Source organism: Prionailurus viverrinus, chromosome B1 (assembly GCF_022837055.1).
Source record: "Prionailurus viverrinus isolate Anna chromosome B1, UM_Priviv_1.0, whole genome shotgun sequence".
NCBI classification, from domain to species: domain Eukaryota; kingdom Metazoa; phylum Chordata; class Mammalia; order Carnivora; family Felidae; genus Prionailurus; species Prionailurus viverrinus.
Window position 1 is genome coordinate 7,702,425 of NC_062564.1, and position 21,158 is coordinate 7,723,582.

The following is a 21,158-nucleotide window of genomic DNA, read 5'->3' on the forward strand; positions in this document are numbered from 1 at the left end:
CTTACGGGACAGCGAGATTGCGACCTGAGCTAAAGTCGGACGCTCAAGTGACTGAGCCACCCAGGCGCCCCTTGAGCCACATTTTTAGACACATTTAAGGACTTTTCTAGTGGTTGCTGATAAATGTTTAACAACCAGCCTTCTGAAAACAAACACGTGCATATATGTGTGTACATAAGTTTACTGTAAACTTTTCTGATATAAAGGGTATGTTGCCTGCAATTTACACATAATACACTATGCAATATTCTTTGTTTTATATTCCATGCACCTAATTGATTTTCACAGAATCTTCCATTAAGTTTTGCCAAACTCTTCTATTTGTAGCCCACTTAGGACTGCATTTGATAGATGAGTGTAGTGACTTACAGTTGACTTGAGCGTTGATTGATATTTTGATTTATGTTAATGAGTAAACCAAAAGCAAAACAATAAAGGCTTGTTCATCACTGACTTTAGCAACATTTTCGGGGCGTTGGATAATAATTTTTGAATATCGGAAGCCGAGTTCCTCAGTGTGTGGTGCTATTTACAGTGTAACAGCTACAAACACATCCCGCTTTACAGCTGAATTGTATTGTTCATATTTTCCCCGTCACCTTCTTAAGTCTATACCAGGGACTGGCAGCCTGTAGATCAAATCCAGCTTGCCTCCTGTTTGTGTTAATAAAGTCTTTTGGGGACACAGCCACCTCCATTCATTTATGTATTTTCTGACCGCTTCCGAGCTACAGCAGCAGAATTGAGTAGATAGAGACCGTACAACTCACAAAACCCAAAATATTTACTATCTGGCTCTTTACGGAAACAGTTTTCTGACTCCCGAAATAAACCAGCACTTACCCAGAGAAGTTTTGGTGACAATGGATATGTTCGTTATCTGCACTATTCAATACGGTAAACACTTAGCCACACGTAACTATCAAGCACTTGGAATGGGGTTACTGTGACTGAGGAGCTAATGTTGTCATTCTATTGAAATTAATTTAAATTTAAGTAACCACAGGGGCCCCTGGGTGGCTCAGTCAGTTAAGCATCCGACTTCGGCTCAGGTCATGATCTCATGGTTCATGAGTTCGAGCCCTGCGTCGGGCTCTGTGCTGACAGCTCAGAGCCTGAAGCCTGCTTCAGATTCTGTGTCTCCCTCTCTCTCTGACCCTCCTCAGCTCTCGCTGTCTCTCTCAGTCTCTCAAAAATGAATGAATGTTGAAAACAAAATTTTTAATTAAAAAAAAATAACCACATTTTGATAGTAGATACTATGTTACACAGTGTAGGTGGAGACAGTCAACAAAACTATGAACCACACCCTGATTTGTAGAACTTGCTCATTTCTGGAGTGTGAATACCCCCATTTTGGCAATTTCAAGCCATCAGTGTGATATCATTGAATGCCAAATTGGGAAGAAATATGCAATATTATATAATGTTTCCACCATACAGACTTTGACATAAATAGACTTAGTGGACATAAATAACCTCAAGAACACAGATACAAGTAAAATATTAAGAAATAATAATAAAGTGGTGAATTTTGAGTATACTTTGTTTTCAATAAAATTTTTAAATTATAAGTTTGTATCATTTAATTTTAACAGTAGCTGGGTTTAACAACAGGTTGCAAAAATCCTGAAAAATATAAGTCCTCTCTCTCCGGCCAGTACAATCTGGCTTTAACAGCCTACTGAGTGAACACACCATGTACTTTACAACTACATGTAAAATAAATCAAACTGAAAAAAGGTATTAAAGAACTCACATGAGTGAGAGAGAACACTGAAAAAGTGTGTGAGTCTGAAACTCATTTGTCAAAGTGGATATACTGCCGAAGACAAGGAAGGCATTTCTACTTGTCTGAAGACCAACACCTTACAGAAGCATGGAGCCTATAGAATAGGGCTTTGTTTTTGTTCGTTTGTTTGTTTTTTGTATTTAATTTGTTTTGATTGGGCTTTATTAATGACATATTGAAGGTACATTAAAACTTGTCTTTTTTCTTTTTACTTTTAATATGAAGTTTATTGTCAAATTGGTTTCCATACAACACCCAGTGCTCATCCCAACAGGCGCCCTCCTCAATCCCCATCACCCACTTTCTCCTCCCTCCCACCCCCCATCAACCCTCAGTTTGTTCTCAGTATTTAAGAGTCTCTTATGGTTTGCCTCCCGCCCTCTCTAACTTTTTTTTTCCCCTTCCCCTCCCCCATGGTCTTCTGTTAAGTTTGTCAGGATCCACATAAGAGTGAAAACATATGGTATCTGTCTCTCTCTGTAAGACTTATTTCACTTAGCAGAACACTCTCCAGTTCCATCCACGTTGCTACAAAGGGCCATATTTCATTCTTTCTCATTGCCATGTAGTACTCCATTGTGTACATAAACCACAATTTCTTTATCCATTCATCAGTTGATGGACATTTAGGCTCTTTCCATAATTTGGCTATTGTTGAAAGTGCTGCTATAAACATTGCGGTACAAGTGCCCCTATGCATCAGCACTCCTGTATCCCTTGGGTAAATTCCTAGGAGTGCTATTGCTGGGTCATAAGGTAGGCCCATTTTTAATTTTTTGAGGAACCTCCACACTGTTTTCCAGAGGGGCTGCACGAGTTCGCATTCCCACCAACAGTGCAAGAGGGTTCCCGTTTCTCCACATCCTCTCCAGCATCTGTAGTCTCCTGATTTGTTCATTTTAGCCACTCTGACTGGCGTGAGGTGGTATCTCAGTGTGGTTTTGATTTGTATTGCCCTGATGAGGAGTCACTCCTCATCAGGGAAATAGAATAGGGCTTGGTAACCTGGGGAGGGTTATGGATCCTTAAAGGGATTTCGGAAGGTGAAATCTCTGGATTCACATGCAAATTTTATGTGAATGTACAGAAAACATTTTCCTAGGAAAAAGTCAAAATTTCTGGGTGGTTGAGGAATCAGGATTTGGAGTATTGGAACATCAAAGGGGGCAACCTCACTCAAAAATTTGATAAACACATTTGAGGACTAAATATAATGAGTTGAGGCTGGAACCGTAGCCTTCTGGATCCTAAGACTGAAGCAGGTAAAGGCAGATGACAGTTGGCACTAGATGAGAAACGGAGTCGAGGGGGTTCCTATGAGGCTGGGGCAGGACCTAGACTCACCACTTGAAAACCACCTGAAGTATTCATCAACTGAAACATTGTACTGAGTGATTTATATATAATTCAGTACAGGGGGACAATAAGAACAAATAGGAAAAGAAAAAGTGATAAAGACATACACTAGGTAGATCTGACAACTCTATTATAGGTCTGTTTGAAATGTTAGAGGAGGAAAATAGAATAAATATTGAAAGGAATAGAAATTGAGAGTTCTTCACAACTGAAGATTTGGAGATATTTGCAAAGAGTATGTTGAACAAAGATTAACATCCCAACTATTTAAAAAATGACAAATCGGTAAGGAAAAGAGAAAAAAGTAAAGAAAAATAATCAAAGGAAAGGAAGACTTCATTTATAAACAGAAAAAGATGTTCCATGTCAACAAATTCAGGAAATACATATTTAAATCATAAAGAGATGCCATTTTACATCGATTACATTAAAAACTATGAAAATATGGGGCGCCTGGGTGGCTCAGTCGGTTAAGCCTCTGACTTCAGCTTAGGTCATGATCTCGCGTTTCATGAGTTCAAGCCCCGCGTCGGGCTCTGTGCTGACAGCTCGGAGCCTGGAGCCCGCTTCGGATTCTGTGTCTCCCCCTCTCTCTGCCCCTCCCCTGCTTGTTTTCTCTCTCTGTCTCTCAAAAAATGAATAAATGTTAAAAAAAATTTTTAAAAAGCTATGAAAATATGATGTTGGTGAGGATATGGAGCAGGAAAAACATTTACATACTGCCGGTTATAGTATAAATGGAGAGGAATTCGGTAATATCTATTGTACTTGAAGGTATGTATGTATCATGACCCAGGTACGTATGTATCATCCCACCTGTGGTCTGAGAAACTTATAGAAAAGTAAACATATAAGGAGATTCATTTCATTTTGCAATACGGAAAAGTTCACGTAACTTAAATACTCCATAGGTAAATAAATAAATTGTGATTTTGTACAGTGCGAGCCAGATCAATCAACATGAATAAACTATAACTATACTTACCAATATGTATAAAATTTAAAAAATAATGATGGGAAATAAAACAAATTTAGAATATATGTTAATCTGTTAGATTAATCTAATTAGATGAGAGGGTAATCCAAAGAGAAAAAAAGGATGATTTTACTTTATCCATATTTGTGTTATTTTTTTTAAAAAGACATGGTACAAATATGACAGAAACCTGCAATTTATTAAATATGTTTATTGTAGTGTTTTCTGTATTTTCCTCTTTAAATACTTTGTAAACTTTTTTAATGAATCAAATCGATGTTATTCTAGAGATAAGATCTCAAATATTATGCAATTATTAGTTAATTAATTTTAAGCCCTTTTGGTATTTCATGAAGTCCAAAGAATGACATAGGATAAGCAATCATTTCATAATATCACGAATGCTAATTTTAAATATATGTAATAAATATACACCTTAATATTAAAATTATGGAAATAAATTGTTTTTTTAAAAAACTATTTCAAATTTTAGAAGTGTGCTTATATACAGTAAGCTTTTAAGTATTCAGCGCTCTAGGTATTTGATGTACAGTTTGATCAGTTTTTTTGTCACACTATTTCTGTTCTCTTGCCATTTTTACATTTAAAATAGGGCTTTTTAAAAATGTATATTTTGAGAGAAAGGAGAGAGAGCAAGTGGTGGAGGGGCAGAGAGAAAGGGAGAGAGAGAGAGAGGGGGAGAGAAAGAGAGGGAGAGAAAGAGAGGGAGAGAAAGAGAGGGAGAGAGAGAGGGAGAGAATCCCAAGCAAGCTCTGTGCTCTCAGCACAGAGCCTGATACCAGGCTTGAACCCACAAACTGTGAGATCATGACCTGAGCTGAAATCAAGAGTCAGACACTTAACTGACTGAACCACCCAGGTGCCCCTGTGAGTGCTTTTTCTTTTCTTTCTTTAATTTTTTTTCTTTAAAGTGAATCTAAAGCCTTTTTGGCTAAATTCTCCAAAAATTAAAGTTTAAAAAGTCCTTCCCAGGGGCACCTGGGTGGCTCCGCCGGTTAAGCATCCGACTTCGGCTCATGATCTTGTGGTTCATGGGTTTGAGCCCCGCATTGGGCTCTGTGATGACAGCTCAGAGCAGACCCTGGAGCCTGCTTTGGATTCTGCGTCTCCCTCTCTCTCTGCCCCTCCCCTACTCGTGCTCTGTCACTCTCTCTCCAAAATAAATAAACATAAAAAAAAAATTTTTTTAAAGTCCTTCCTGATTGGTTTTTTATTTACAATATCCACTAAAAAAGCACTTGCCACATTAAATAACATGGACTATCTTTTCAAAGCTACTGGTCTCTTAGAACATGCCTAGCCTTGAGGATGAATCGACTATACACATTTGGTTCCCTAATCACTTTGCTTTAAATTTCATCCTGAAGAACTCTGTGTACTCTATGTGTTAAGAATTAACGATTGCCCTGAAACTGCCAGCCAGGCTGAGCCACTGACGATTGTTTTCACTGTGTGATGAGAGCATCACATTAAATATTTGTTGAAGAAAGAATGAAAATCAGGGTAAAGAGATCTTTTCCTTACGAATTACGAATTACGTTATATTGTTTCTCTGGGTTCTCAATCTAACTATATCTGTCATTATTTAAATTTCTTTTTCAAAACTAATGAACCAAATCACAGACAAGGGAGAAGAGTACTCAGTTGGGAATCAGAGCTCGTGGTATCAGTTCTGCTATTAATGTAGCTATATGACCTTGACAAATTCTATAACTTTCCAGGCCTCAGTTCCTTCATCTTTAAATTGTGAATGCATAACCAGATAATTTCTTAAAAAAATTTTTTTTTACATTTGTTTATTTTTGATAGAGAGAGACAGAGCACAAGTGGGGGAGGGGCAGAGAAAGAAGGAGACACAGAGTCTGAAGCAGGCTCCAGGTTCCGAGCTGTCAGTACAGAGCCCCACACGGGGCTCGAACTCACAAACCGCAAGATCATGACCTGAGCTGAAGTCTGACGCTTAACTGACTGAGCCACCCGGGCACCCCATAACCAGACAATTTCTAATGTTTCATTTGCTTTCACGATTCTTAAGTGGAGAGTTAGAGCATTTTTGAATCAATGAGACACAAAAGACTTTTCCATCCAACCAATGGGCCAAGCTAGACATTTTGTCTTTGACAACTCTTTCTCTTGATGTCTCTTACTGACTATTCAGCATGGTACCTAGAAAATAGTCATAAATGAAAATGATAGTTATTCTCCCAGAAATGTTCATTATAATCTTCCCTCTTCATTGCTCTTATTTTTATTGTCTTAATTTAGGCCATTAGCATCTTTTCCATGAACCACTGCCTTTTTCTCCTAATTTATCATGTTTTTCATTTCTTTGCATCCTTTTTATCTCCAACATTTGGAAGGTATCCTTCCTCAAGCCCAAGGTTTTAGGGGTTAAGGTCTAACCTACATAGAAAGTCCAATATCGGGGCGCCTGGGTGGCTCAGTCGGTTAAGCGTCAGACTTCAGCTCAGGCCATGATCTCACGGTCCGTGAGTTCTAGCCCCACGTTGGGCTCTGGGCTGATGGCCTGCTTCTGATTCTGTGTCTTCCTCTCTCTCTGCCCCTCCCCCGTTCATGCTCTGTCTCTCTCTGTCTCAAAAATAAAAAATAAACATTAAAAAAAATTTAAAAAAAGAAAGTCCAATATCTTTCTCAATCTGGTTTTCTTATTTTTCCAGTTTAACTTTTTGCCAATTTCTGTCTTCCCACATTTCTTTAGGTAGCTCTTACCTCCTCTAGACAAGGCAATTAAGTCCAAATCAGTTAAACCAATCATGCATTTCCCCCACTTTTGGCCATGCTGTTCCTGTTCCATAATGTCTGCTCTCCTTCTCCATCAGGTGAAATCTATTTATTATTATGTTCCTGTTCAAACATCACCTTTTTAAAAAGTTTATTTATTTATTTTGAGGGAGAGAGCAAGAGCAGGGTAGGGGCAGAAAGAGAGGGGAAGAATCCCAAGCAGTCTCCACGCTGTTAGTGCAGAGCCTGACCTGGGGCAGGGGACAGCTTGATCTCATGACCGTGAGATCATGACCCGAGCTGAAACCAAGAGTGGGACACTTAACAGACTGAACCACCAGGCACTCTTCGAACATCATTCTTATTTTCTCTGAACACACTGGAAGAAAAATTTCTCCCTCTCGCACCTGGAATCATCTCATAAGACTGTTATACAACCGTGTTTCAGAGCTTACATGGGAATTATACTAAGTTGTTGCCCTCTCTACTTTCTCTGGTAGATCATATGCTAATTTATCCATCCATCCATCCATCCATCCATCCATCCGCTATCAAAGACCTGCTATTCATCAAGCACCTTTTTAGAATGTAGGCAAGAGTTCTAAGAACTGGGATGTTTGGGTGGCTCAGTCAGGTAAGCATCAGGCTCAATATGGGCTCAGGTTTGTGATCTGGAGGTCCTGGGATCGAGTCTTGCAACAGTGCGCAAAGCCTGCTTGGGATTCTTTCTCTCCCCCTCTCTCTGCTCCTTCCCTGCCCACACGTGCTGTCTCTCAGAATAAATAAAAATTTAAAAAAATTATTGTAAGCACTGATTCCAGTTTTTAAACACTGTATTGTCTATGTGGAAAGGCAACTTTCAAGTGAATTTTAATTTGCAAAACAGAATGTTAAGTGCTGTAATGGGGTACGGTCTGCGGAGAATATTTTAGAAGAGGAGAAAAATCTATGGCACAGATGGATAGGAATTATGTCCAGGCAATTTCTCTGGTTGGGGGATTAATTTATTAATTAGTTTATTAACTATCTAGAGTCTGACATATAATTCGAGTTCAGTAATTGTTGTTAAATATCCTTTATCCCGAGCCTTATTTTCTTCAGTGTGTTTGATAAGGGCTGTAAATAGTGAAGATGTTTCAGAGATATGAAGAAATTACGAATGACAGTACCAAGCATTTCCACTGAACCAGATTTCCACAAGGAAAATGTCAGCTTTGCACACATTGATGGCAGGTGTATTATCTACCTAGCACTCCACTAACAAAGACAATCGCCTCCAAAGTGGTCTCCTACTGAGCTACCTGAGACCAATGAGACAGTAATGAAGCGCAGGAAAGACAGCATTTTGCACGCATTCCCATTCCAGGTGATGACAGTTCATGACCAGTACAGCCTCGCCGCTGAAGGAGGCTCAACGCCGTCCTCCACGCCCCTCAAGAAGACGGGGTGAGTCATTTATTGCATATTTGACTCATTTCCCTAGAAAGTGCGGACGCGGTATGTGGAATATGTCAGGTTGTGAGAAAGCCGGCGGCTCACTGCTTTCCTCCACTTCCAGCCTCGCTGTAAACTCTGCGGCAGCTCCGCCAATGCCTGGAACGGCGTCCTCCGCGCAGACTCCCCGTTGCCAGGTAACCAGCCTCCCCCACCCACCCTCTCCCGGGTCAGGCGCCGCTGCCGCCTCTCCGCCTGGCGCTCCAATCAGGGACCAGCGTGGCCGTCACGTGGCCTTCCTGGAGGGCCCAGGAGAGCGGGGCGCGCGGTCCGGCGCGACGAGCCCCGCCCTCCCCGCGCCCCATCCCCCCCCCCCCCCCACAACCCGCGGCCCGGCCGCCCCGCCCCGCGAGCCCGCGGCGCGCAGGCGGGGAGGGCGGGGCGCACGCGGGCTGATCTTGCGCCGCCGCCGCCGCTGCTGCCGCCGCCGCTGCCGCCGCCGCGCCCGCTTCAGCACCTTCCGCTGTCCGCCGCTGCGGTCGCCGCCTCCTCCAGGTAAGGAGCCCGCGGGGCGCAGGGTGAGAGCGGGGCGGGCGCGGGCGTGAACGGTGGTCTTCGAACCGCGGTGGCGTCGCAGGATCCGGCGTGCGAGCGCGCCCGTGGGGACCGCACACCGGGGCTGAGCGCGCCCTCCTGGGATTTGCACACGACGTTGCTGGCGGGCGAAGCTTCGGAGTTTTCGGGTCGCGCACCTGATTATCACGAGGCACAACGCGCAGCCAGCGTGGGTTTATCTGAGCTGCGCCTGGGGTGTGAAGCGGCCGCGACGAGGGACACCATTCTAATTCTTAAGGTTGTTAAGTATTTGTACTACCGGAGCCAGGTTGTTATTCACATCTCTGTGCCCGCCAGGCGCTTCTGTACTGACTACCAGCCCTTTCGAAGAGGGTCTTAATATTCAGGTTTTACTGAGTGAAAAGGAAAAAAAAAAGACGGTATTAAGTGTGAGAGGCATAGCCTGTGCTAAATCATAAAAATACAATGTTTTCCTGCTTTTCCACCCACAGGTCCCCAGAGTTTTGCATACACATATTAAATACACATATTTGTATTTTGCATACACATATTAAATACACATATTTGTATTTTGCATACACATATTAAAAGGAGCAAATTTAAGCTGACTTTTTAATTTTTACTACATTAAAAGCCATTGATTTAAATGAAATTTAGTGAAGTTTGATTATGTACCAAATCTAACCCACTTGTTTTTGTAACTTCTTTTGATGGATTGATGGAGCCTTTCACAAGGGTTTGAACGGAGAGATTACATTTCTGAATGTTTCACTTGAGTGTTTTGGAAATATCCCCCAGAGAAACTTATTTTCCCTACCAATTTTTTTTTAAGTTTATTTATTTTGAGAGAGAGACAGAGAGCGAGCAGGGGAGGGGCAGAGAGAGGGAGAGAGAATCCCAAGCAGGCTCCGCGCTGTCAGCACAGAGCCAGACCCAGGGCAGGGCCGAACCCACGAACCCTGAGATCATGATCGGAGCTGAAATGGACAGTCTCGTGCTTAACCGGTTGAGCCACCCAGGTTCCCCTCCCTACCGATTTTTATAACCAAAGTTGCAAGTCCTTCTTGAACATTTTAAGGAACCTCAGGTAAGAAAAAGGTTTTCCTCTACGTTTTCTTTATAGAGTAAATTCTTTCGGGGGAATTTATAAAATTCTCTTTAGGTGTCTGTATCTCTTGCTCACAGATCTCCGGGAATAATCTCCTCCCCAGTGAGAGAATAATCTCCAGGTGATTATGCTAGAACGCCGCAGGTGTTGGGTATTTGCACTGCTCTGCTATAGAGGAGCCCGTGCGGGGCCTCTGGTGATACAGCCCCTGGGGAAAAAGCACCCTGTTCCATCCTTTTGGGATTCTGCGTCACTGGCCTAGGTGGGCAAGGAGATGGGCATAGTTGTGTCTTACCTGTGTGAAGGAGGAAATCTGACAGTCTTTCACTGTTCTGTGATCTAACATTGAAACAGTAATTGACTATGAAAAATGGTCCGTTAACTCAAAATCTGGGGAAACATTCTTTAGTGGATTAGAGATTAATGTTACAAATGCTAGTTTTAGGTCATTACATTGAGTTTTTGGGAAGGCTTCTCAATTGGAATAAACCAGCGGCCTATTTCAAAGGGCATGCGTGGAAAGAAAAACCTCCTTCTTTCCTCCCTTCCTTCCTTAACAGCCCAAAATATAATGGGCACTGTATTTATTTTTTATGTGCAATATAAAAAATCATATTTTCTTAAGTGAGGTCTTTAAACTTTATATTAAAATGGCTAGTTGAATATTATTATTTATATTGATCTGAATTTCTCCTGCGTTAATATTTATAGAAATACACAAAGAACTGTGGGTATCTCTGAGGGGGAAAAGCAAATATATTTACTGGAAAGTTTAAAAATTCTTCATTCTTTGTTATTCCTAATATTGGTGTCCTAAAATTTTTTGACTCTTATTCATTACATAGTAATTCTATATTATTAGAAAGCCACAAATTTAGCTTTGGAAAAAAATGTTGAAAATTTTTTTAAACGTCTGTTTATTTTTGAGAGAGAGAGGCAGAACATGAGCGGGGAAGGGGTAGAGAGAGAGGGAGACAGAATCTGAGGCAGGCTCCAGGCTCTGAGCTGTCAGCACAGACGTGGGGCTCAGCACAGCTCCGACATGGGGCTCAAGCACATGAACTGTGAGATCATGACCTGAGCCAAAGTTGGACGCTTAACCGACTGAGCCACCCAGGCACCCCTGGAAAAAAAAATGTTTTTAAATCTTCTGCTCCCAGTAGAGGGACTGTGAGGGCTAGAATGTTTTTGTTGTTCTCTCTTGCCTATAGGTATACCCTCAGCCTGGGCTTGGAGAAGCCAGTGGCGGTTTTGAAATCACTCAGAGAAGATTAGGAACAGCTATAGTTTTGGTTTTTTCACCCTGATAGGTAAATAGAAGTCCAACATAAGTGATTAGATTATCATGATCAATAAAATTTGTTCAAATTCTCCAGATTACCTAATTTTGTTTGCCTGAACTCTGTAATGAAGACTAAGGTGAAATTCAAACAATGGCGAAGGATTTACATTTCCTTCCTATATTCTAGAATGTATTTGAAATCTAATACATGCCAGAAAGGTAAGTTTATCAGATGACTGAATAAGCAGTTTACTCAGCTCTTCATGGTATAACGAGGTATATACAAGCATCACTACAACTTTGTGCAATTGATGAGTTCTGTCATTTTATCTTTTGTATGTCTATTCCATTTAGCAGATTGAAATATTAGAGTGAAGGCATACAGCTTTTAGTGTGTTTTCAGGAACAGAGTATTTTACTGAGAGTATTTTAATCCATAAAAATCATGTTAGGAATTTGGGAGGAGTTTCTTATTAACTCTGACTTCTTTTGTATCAGAAAGATACATTAAGAATTGCTTGGCACTTTTTAACATCCAAGACCTGCTGTGTTCTGTGATAATTACATGGTATTTATTCTCTCACTGTTGATGACACTATTCCTGGAGATTTGTGAGCAAGAAATGAGATGTGGATGCCTAAAGAGAATTTGAGAAATTCCCCGAAGAATTTACTCTATACAGAAACAAAACCCAAAGGAAAATCTTTTGTCTTACCTGAGGTTACTTAAAATGTTCAAGAAGGATTTGTGACTTTGGTTACAAATATTGGTAGGGAAATGTAAAATGACCAGCTTTGACCTATGCCTTTGTATAGCTAAAGAAAATAATCCCGTCATGATTGATTAGAAGGATTTCAAAAGTTCTGGTGGTAAAACATTAGGATAGAGGGTTCAGATTGTTGTTACTTGATTTCAATGCCTAGAAAAACTATCTATATTTTATATAGATATCTGTATATAACTGGAGAGAAATTCAAACATTTGAAATAGGCTAGACTTTGTAAAAAAAAAAAAAAGGGGGGGGGGAGGAACCTGCAATTGAAGCCGTTGGTGGCACTTGTGATCCAGATGTGACATTATTGGCTACTTGAGTGAGATAATTTAAAAAAACAATGACAGAAGTCTTACTTTTTATTACTTTACATGTACTTCCAAAGTGTGATTTTCTAGCCTGGTGACCTCCTAAAACTCTGGAATTCTGCATTTTAATTATCTATCTATAGTAACAACAGTAAGTCATATAAATCTACACTAAGATCATATGGGAGATAATTTGTCACTGTTATTTGCTATCATAGGGATGACTGATAGTTGTCATGTTCAGGAAAACTATCAAAAGATGTAGGAAATGATTTTTCATGCTTTGGTGGGGATGTCACAACATTCAACACTTGGTTCGTAGATCGGAATGCTCAGACATTGAGAACTCACAGGAGAGGAGTTCAGTAGTTTTCCTTATTCTTAGGTTCGTCATTATCTTCCACGGTGTTGACACGTTAGGTTGTGAGCATCAACCAGTATCCCCGGCATCCTCATTTGCAATTATGTGTAATAAGTTCAGTTTCTTACCACACACACACACACACACACACACACACACACACAATTTACTCTCAAATTGGAAAGTGGAAGATAATTCTCATCACACCGAGCACTCATGTTGATGTGCTGTAGGAAAACCTTCATGTTCCAATATATAACAGCCCCACGTGGAGCCTTGAGAATTGATGGTTGGTAATATGAAATAGGTAATATTTAAGCTTGGTCCTTTGAAATAAAACATTATGAATGAGTTTTAATGAAGAGTTAAGCAACATTTTATTTTTAAGGTAAACATGGTAATGGTTTTGAAGGGTTCATTTCAGAATTTTGGCCAGAAGGGTCCTTAGAGACCAGTTAATCTAACACTTATTTTGGATGAGATCACAACACACACAATGATGTGTTGCTCAGAGTGAATCTGTGGAAGAGGTGATCACCAGCATCATTTTCTCTGTCATTGTATTTTTTCAAATGACTAATTCAAAAGTTTGAGTAGTCAAGGATTTAGATGGCTTACATTTATTCTATATTGTTAAAATAACTGTACAAAATGAACATCGTACATGGGTTTGGTCTCCTAGAAAGTTTACTTAAAATACTGGTTAAAAAGTGTTTTCCCACAATTTGTGCCATTTTTTAATTTTCTCGTTAATACAAGTTGAGTTTTGCTGTAAAGTCCTTTGTGATTTTTTGGCATCCAGTTACCTTAGAAATTCTTTATCCTAATGAATCTCAGTGGTACATAAGTGTACAGAGCCATCACACCTACAATTGGGTGTTAAGACTGGAAATAAGCTTTCAGAAGTCACATGTGCAGCCTGGATGGTGGTTACCATTGGGCAACAGTTTGAAGTTAGATGTTTATTTTCTAGACCTCGTGCCACTTTGATACCAGAGCCGTCTAGAGCAGTGTTAGTCCAGGTGTGCCTTGCACCAGCAGCAACTGCATCTCCTTGGAGCTGGATGGAAATGCACATCCTCAGGCCACACCCCTAGCAAACCAGAATCTGTGTTTTAATAAGCCTCAAGTGATTCTTAACCAAGTAGAGTTTGGGAAGTACTGATTGATACAAGGTGCGTTATGCCTTTGGACCCAGTCCCCTCATGGCCATGTATGCTTCCCCTTTTGAAACTTTGCTTGGGAGCACCAGGAACTGCTAAGTAAATGAATCCATCTGAAAATGTAATAGTGGCTACATTTCATAAACATGGGATAGTATCTTTTTGGACATAATGTATCACCTTCACTATCCATCTTTAAGGGGAATTTTATGTTGGCCAGGGGCATAATTTTTGACAGATGGGCTACTAAGTAGATTAACAATTTACCTGATCTGCATTGGCCCTGCCTTAGCCTATACAACCCTTCACTTCTCAAACTTTAGGATTTATCTCAGGCCTTCTATCAACGTATGCATGCATATGTTAAAGACATTTTTGGATTTAGTGACATTATACGGACTATTTCTTTTCATTTTAAAGCTTTTAAGCTTTAAAACTATTGGATTTCCTTTGCTAGTTTTTCTAAATTGACTTGCCAAAATATATTTATTTATTTATTTTGAGAGAGAGCATGCACATGTGAGCGCATGAGTGGGGGTGGGACAGAGAGAAGGAAAGATAGAGAATCCCAAGCAGATTCTGCCCTGTCAGCTTGGAGCCCAATGTGGGGCTTGATCTCAGGAATTGTGAGATCATGATCTGAGCTGAAGTCAGTAGTCGGAAGCTTAACTGACTGAGCCACCCAGGTGCTCCATCAAAATAATTTTTTTAACACACCTTGTCTAGAACAAGAAAATGCCAGTCCGAGTAACAGCTTCTAAGCCAAACGGGAATCATGATTTTCACAGACAGATAAAGCACCCTACATTAAAAACTCATATGAATAATCCAACCCACAGAACAGACGAATTAGAAGGGGGTGGGAATCCTCAGGTTTACAGAATGATTCATGCTATAGCTTCTCAAGTCTTTCTTCAGCAGGAATGATCCTGTTTATAGAACAAAGGTTACACATTCTTGCCATACCCTATATGGAAATAATCCTATTTTTTTATGATAAATACATGTTTATATCAAATGTCTCTCTCAGTGGAATATTGACCTCAAACTTACTAGTTTATGGATGAAAACATATGATTTCACTCCTCTGCTCTTCTTCAGCTGACTCAGAATGGTCACACTGAAGGTATATAAATGATCATATTGTTTAAGAAAAGCGGATTACTTTAGTCAAATTAAAAATTACCCCACATTGCCGCAAGGGAGATTCTGTAATCCTCCAAGCACCTAGAGAGATCTAATTCCATAATTCATGGAATTTTCCTTTTGCTGCATAAAATGTAGGAAAGTATAAAAATAAATATGCAGATGGGTGATAAAATAAGTATGTGGGCGGATGATAGAATAAGTCCATTCACTTAGGCTGCGTCTTTGAATCCGTGTCTTGATCTTACTTGTAACTCCTGTGTGTTACTGATCAGATTGGAATTCATACTGGCGTAGTGGTCATTTTGCGTGCAAACCAGAACTACCATAATGACCTTGGTCTTTTCTATCTGCTACCTAATCCAGGATTTTAATGCAGGTTAATACTGTGCTTGTTGTGACCTATTTTACCGTGTAAGCTTTTAAGAACATCATGATTTGACATATGTCGGGCGTGCTTGGATAGACTGCCCCGCCAAGCACATGAAAGGTAAACCTAGGAATGATAGAAATTTGAGAGATGAATCTTGATCAGTACAAGACACCAGAGGCAGCTTCTCGGCTAAATTATCTTTGCACCATTAAACTAAGTAAGTAGTTCTCCACCTTTACTGTGCATATGAGTCATCTGGTAGTAATGTTAAAAAGCAAGTTTCCAGGCTTTACCAGAAGATTTTGATTCACTAGCTTTGGGGTGTGATCCAGGAATCTGCATGTTTTTGCAAGTTTCTCAGTTAATTCTGATGCAGGATATCTGAGACATACACTTTGAGATGATTTAGAGGTCTTTTAAAATTTCATTCGTCCTTGATAATCCGTGGCTCTACCTATCAGTGAGAATAGCGGTCATTTAGAATTATGGCTACTAGACAGAGGAGAAAGATCTCAAATGAGTGGGCCAGTGGCCAATTAAAAAAAAAAATCCTTCCCATTTTTGGGCAGTTTCTAAATGTTTTCGAATAAGCACATATTGATAAATGATTATAAAAATATTTTTGCATAACTCTGTATAATGTATTAAAATTTTATTATTCTTAAAGTTTATTTATTTATGTTGAGAGAGAGAGACAGCGAGCACTCGAGCTGGGGAGAGGCAGAGAGAGAGAGAGAGAGACAGAGAGAGAGAGAGAGAGAATGAATCCCAAGCAGGTTTCTGCACTGTCTGTACAGAGCCCGGTGCAGGGCTCAAACCCGTGAACCATGAGTTTTGTGACCTGGGCCAAAATCAAGAGTCCTATGCTCAACAGACTGAACCACCTGGATGCCCCTGTATTAAAATTTTAAACACTGATTTTCACGAAGGTGTTTTTATGTTGTTGTTTTTTTATTAATACAATCAATGCAGTTAAGAAAATTTGCAAAATTCTAGGGAGTATAAAGGTGAGTTAAACAAAACTACCTTGAATATCTGCATCCTGATATATCTCTGACCTTTGAATACACTTCAATCCCTTTTATTAATTTTTCTTACTGTTTCTCAAACCTGCTGGGTACCAATGTTTGCATATTAAGATGTTATATATATGTTTATATGTTTTTGTCTGATTATTTTCTTTGAACTTAATTTATAGTCTATTTTAACATAAAAATAACAAAATTCAATATTTCATGATGATTTTTAAGTTATAAAAATACTTTGAGTTAATTTCTCCCTAAATATCAAGACACAAATTGTGTCTATTGATTACCTTTGTGAAATGAGAAATTTAGTATGCTCTGTTTCCTTCTTTTCCAAAACTTCAGTACTTGGGAAAACCAAGATGTTCAGATTTTTATAACTAACTCTTCTCTGGTCTTCTCTTTCAGTAATTACTTTTGATATATGAATTTTTTTAACCATTAAACTTAAATATTCAGATTTATTTGCTTAATATATTTTTAAAATTGCATGAACATCCATATTTGAGTTGTTTTAATTTTTTAAAAGCCTGTAAATTTTTTTTTAAATGTCGGACAAGCTAGACTTTATTTTTTTAGTTTGATGTTTTTATTTAAATTTCAGTTAGTTAACATACTATGTAATACTGGTTTCAGGTGTAGAATGTCGTGATGCATCACTTAAATACAACAGTGCTCATCCCAACGAGTGCCCTCCTTACGGCCCATCACCCATTTACACCATCCCCCACCCACTCACCTCCTCTCCAGCACCCCTCAGTTTGTTCTTTGCAGTTGGATCCATTTTATGGTTTGCCTCTCTCCAAAAGCCTCTAATTTTTATTCAAGTAATTTTCAAAGGAATTTTTCATGGATAAATTGCCTTCTAAATCCTTGTGTGTATGACAGTGCGTTTCTGTTGGTTCATTTTCCCTTCATATGAATTATGTTTTGTCCATTTATAGAATAGTGAGATCACAGTGGCTGAATTTAACATAGTTATTGTACTGCTGATTTTTGGAATTTGGTGCAGTGGTGAGATATGTTAATCTGCATTTTCCACACTTGTACATAACATTTAAAAAAATTCTACTTACATGCTCATAGGGTTGTACAAAAAATTAAATGGAGTGTCCTGACTTTGCCGTAATATATATATTTTGCTTGAGATAAGAGGACTACTTTCAGGGTCCTAATCAGGGTCTTTTTCAGCCCAGATAATGTTATTTTGGCTACCTCTTGGGTTGTTGCTTTTATTTCTGTTACTTGTGCTTCTGTTTTCTCTAAACATGTTTATAATATGTAGGTTGGGGTTTCATCCCCTGTACACTGTATATTTCATTTCGTCTCTAATTAAAAAAAAATCTTTTTGTTTTCCCACAATGGTTTTGAATTTTTTTTTTTACTTGTTTTCTGAAATCACTAATAGATTTTGGGGTTTTGTTTGTTTGTTTGTTTTGTTTTTCCAGTTTGAATTGTGCCTTTTATTGCTCTTTGGTATGGATCTTCTGTTGCTTTTTATTTTCTTCAGGATTATTGTTTTGACTATCTCATCCCACAGCCTTTTGATCATAGCTGGTGGTATCTAATATCTTCATTCTCATTCTGGAATGGGAGGAGACTCATAAAGGACATCCAAAGACAATATGCAGATTGCTGCCTGCAGGGCTCAAACGCTGTGTTCTGGGACAATGGATCAGTTACATCACTATCTGATCAGTATAAAAATCTCAAGATCGATAAAAATGTTTGCCAATATCCTGGCCTAATTGCCATCATCTGTCATGCTTTTCATTACCGAGTATGGTTCTGTTGTGCTGAGATAGAATTTTCTCCCCTCTACCTTGGCCAAATGGTTGGAGAAAATACATAAAAAATACAAGTACCTTGTTGCTTTTTCCTTCCTTTGTATTATATCACTAAAGAGTTATACTTCTTTGAGTACAGTATTCTGTCTTATCTCTCATTTGTCCCATTTTTTTCTAGTTGCTGAGTTTTCATTTATTTTTACTTTAATTTTTGAGAGCACGAGTGGGGGAGGGGCACAGGTGGGGAGGGAGAGAGAATCTTAAGCAAGCTGCACGCCCAGCATGGAGCCCAGTGCGGGGCTCGATCTCACAACCCTGGGATCATGACTGAACTGAAATCAATAGTGAGATGCTCAACCGACTGAGCCACCCAGGAGCCCCTCACTGAGTTTTTGTGTAGTCACTGAGGACGTATGTGTAAAAATCATGAATTGAGTGGACAGGACAGAGAAGAGGTGCCGAAGGGAATGACCACGGCAGCACTCTATCTCCCACGACATAGTGGAATTTTTCTGATTGACATAGATGTTGTTGTTTTAAACAGGGACAGCTAGTGAGGCAGTGATAATGTAAATTTATACATACTTCTTGGGAGAAAGCCTTTTAAAATTTCTAGCAATGTTGTGGATGATCCACTAGAACACTAAGACCCAAGACAGCAATGAAAGAACCTATGTATTTAGTGGGGATTCCTCACAAGAATGATGCTGAGACCGTGTTTTGAGTGCTACTAGGAAAGTTTGTGTGTGCGCATGTGTGTGCTTGTGTGTTTTCCATGATCTTATGGGAGCCAGTTCTGGTTCCAGCAACAGAAAATACAATGTGTATTACTCTTCATATAACTAAAAAGTCTAAAGTTAGTTAGAGTGCAAGTATCGTAGCTAACTTCAATGCTCAATTACTATCATTGTGACTCAGCCCCTCTCTACCGTGCTGGCGCTTTCTCAAACTAGGTAGGAACCCCCGGCAATTCCTGGTATCTTCTCAGGATAGCAAGATGGTTGCACGAGCTCAGATTTCAGTGACTATGGCTTAAGTGGATGTAAAATAGAACCTCTTTTTCCAGCAATTCTTATCAAAGCCCTGAGTTTCCCACCGAGACACCTTGAACCTGTGTTCCCATCGTTGTGTTCCCATCACATCTCTATGGCTAGAGAAGTGATTAGCATCAATCTGAATCACCTGCTCTAGTTCAAACTGGTCTTCCACTTAAGCCTTGACGCAAGCAGAGCAGGGCCCCGCAAACCAACCTGTAGAACTGTTTCTGAAAGAACAGAAGGAACATGATGGGGAGGCAGACAGCAAAAGTTCACTGCTGTGTTTCAGTGGGAAGTTGTGAGAGGCCCTGAGGGGCTGCTGTAGAAGCCAGAGCACCTGTTAACACCTGCCTCACGCACTCCTGGCACTCCTGCCCGCAGGTTGAGCCTGTGAACAAAACAGGGCTTTGAACCTGGAAACGTGGGGGTATGCAGAACTTCTCAGTTGGAATCTGAAAGTATAACACATTTTCAGTTAAATTATATTTAGCTATGTCTCTAGTTTGGCTCACATATTAATCGTTGTGGACTTAGTGCCATGTAAGTAACAGAATGCAAAGTAATTAAGAAGTGCCTCCATATAGGAAAAATAGAACCCAGTAATGAATTATTAGTAATGTAATTATGCCCTTTGCTTATCTGTGGCTGGTTTTTATTTTTGGGGTCCTGATCTTAATTTCTCAGTGACTTTCAGGCATGAGTACCCACATGTCCTATGCACACTGCACAATGTATCTCAGTAGAACTCTACCCTGGACCTGTCCTGTTCCTGACTTCCCCTTTGAGTAAATGCTGCCGGATCAATGAGTAAGGCAGCTGAGAAACCTAGTGTTCCTGGGAGTCCTCCTGTATCTTCACTTGCCATCAGGTTATTAGTTCACCCTGATCGTTTCTCACCTCCTTCTTCATGTTTTGTTGCCCTGTCGCCCGCCAGCCTTGTCCTGGGAGTGCCAGGATAGTATTTGTAAATCAGAAAATCTGATAGCATAATTACCATGCTTAAACTGCTTCCATGACTCCCCGTCACATGTAAGATAAAATCCACAATCCTTATCTCGAGCTGCGTGACTTTCCGTCATCTTCTCTTGTACCTATTTGTCCGTCAGACAACTCACTCTTTCTCCTCATGTATCATCATATTTTGGGCATAGAGAAATAATTTCTGCCTAGAAGTTCACACCTCCCCCTTTCTTTTGTTACAGCCTCTTGAACACTTAACGCGGATTTGGGTTCATTTGTCTTTCTGCTCCTCCTACCCTTCTGCTCATTTGCTAGTAAAGCTGCTATTGAAAATTGTTTCATAAATTGGTGTCGATCAGATAAGAAATGAAATGTAAATAACACCAGACCAGTAACTTAAAGAGACATCAAAAAAAAATACATAACAAGTAACTGAAGATAGTGCATCAAAATCTTAGAATTGCAACCTTTCTGGTGTTTTCTTGGCCTTGGTTTCATGGATTCCAGATAGCTCCTGCAGCAACACTTTCACGTCAGCACCCAAGACAGAAGAAGCAGCGAGAGAAGGGCGTCTGAGATTTCTGCCGACACTCCATCAGCTGAAACTGAGTCACGTGCCCACACTTAGCCTAATAATTGTCCAAGGAGGACGGTATTACTACAACTGGTTTATGGTTTTGGCCGAGCATCACCTCCTAGGTGATAGGAAAAGTCCATTCTCCCTGAGATCACTGTAATTCTGCCTGTACCCGAATACGTTGAGTTTCTGTTGGCAGGGGCGGATACGGGTGAGAATGCTGTTGGTTAGACACCAGACAGCGGTTGTGCCACGTCTACCTCTGCCGATGCCGTAAGCTTCTTGAAGGAGGGCTTTTTTTTCCTGTTTGTTTCTTGTTCATCTGTGTATCTTTAGTAACTAGAATCAGTGCTTAGCTATGA

The 21,158-nt window shown here is 40.0% G+C and overlaps 1 protein-coding gene across 3 annotated transcripts in view; it reads left to right on the forward strand.

Annotated features, from left to right (window-relative positions):
• Window positions 1-8,812: 8,812 nt before the first annotated feature.
• WDR17 (WD repeat domain 17) overlaps window positions 8,813-21,158 on the forward strand; it is a 108,333-nt gene continuing 95,987 nt past the window's right edge. For 2 of the 3 annotated variants that reach the window (XM_047857657.1, XM_047857658.1), the window contains exon 1: window positions 8,855-8,876. The gene's annotated coding sequence lies outside the window, so the exon portion shown is untranslated. Of the gene's footprint in view, window positions 8,877-21,158 lie in introns of all 3 variants that reach the window. The other variant, XM_047857659.1, reaches the window with a different exon arrangement.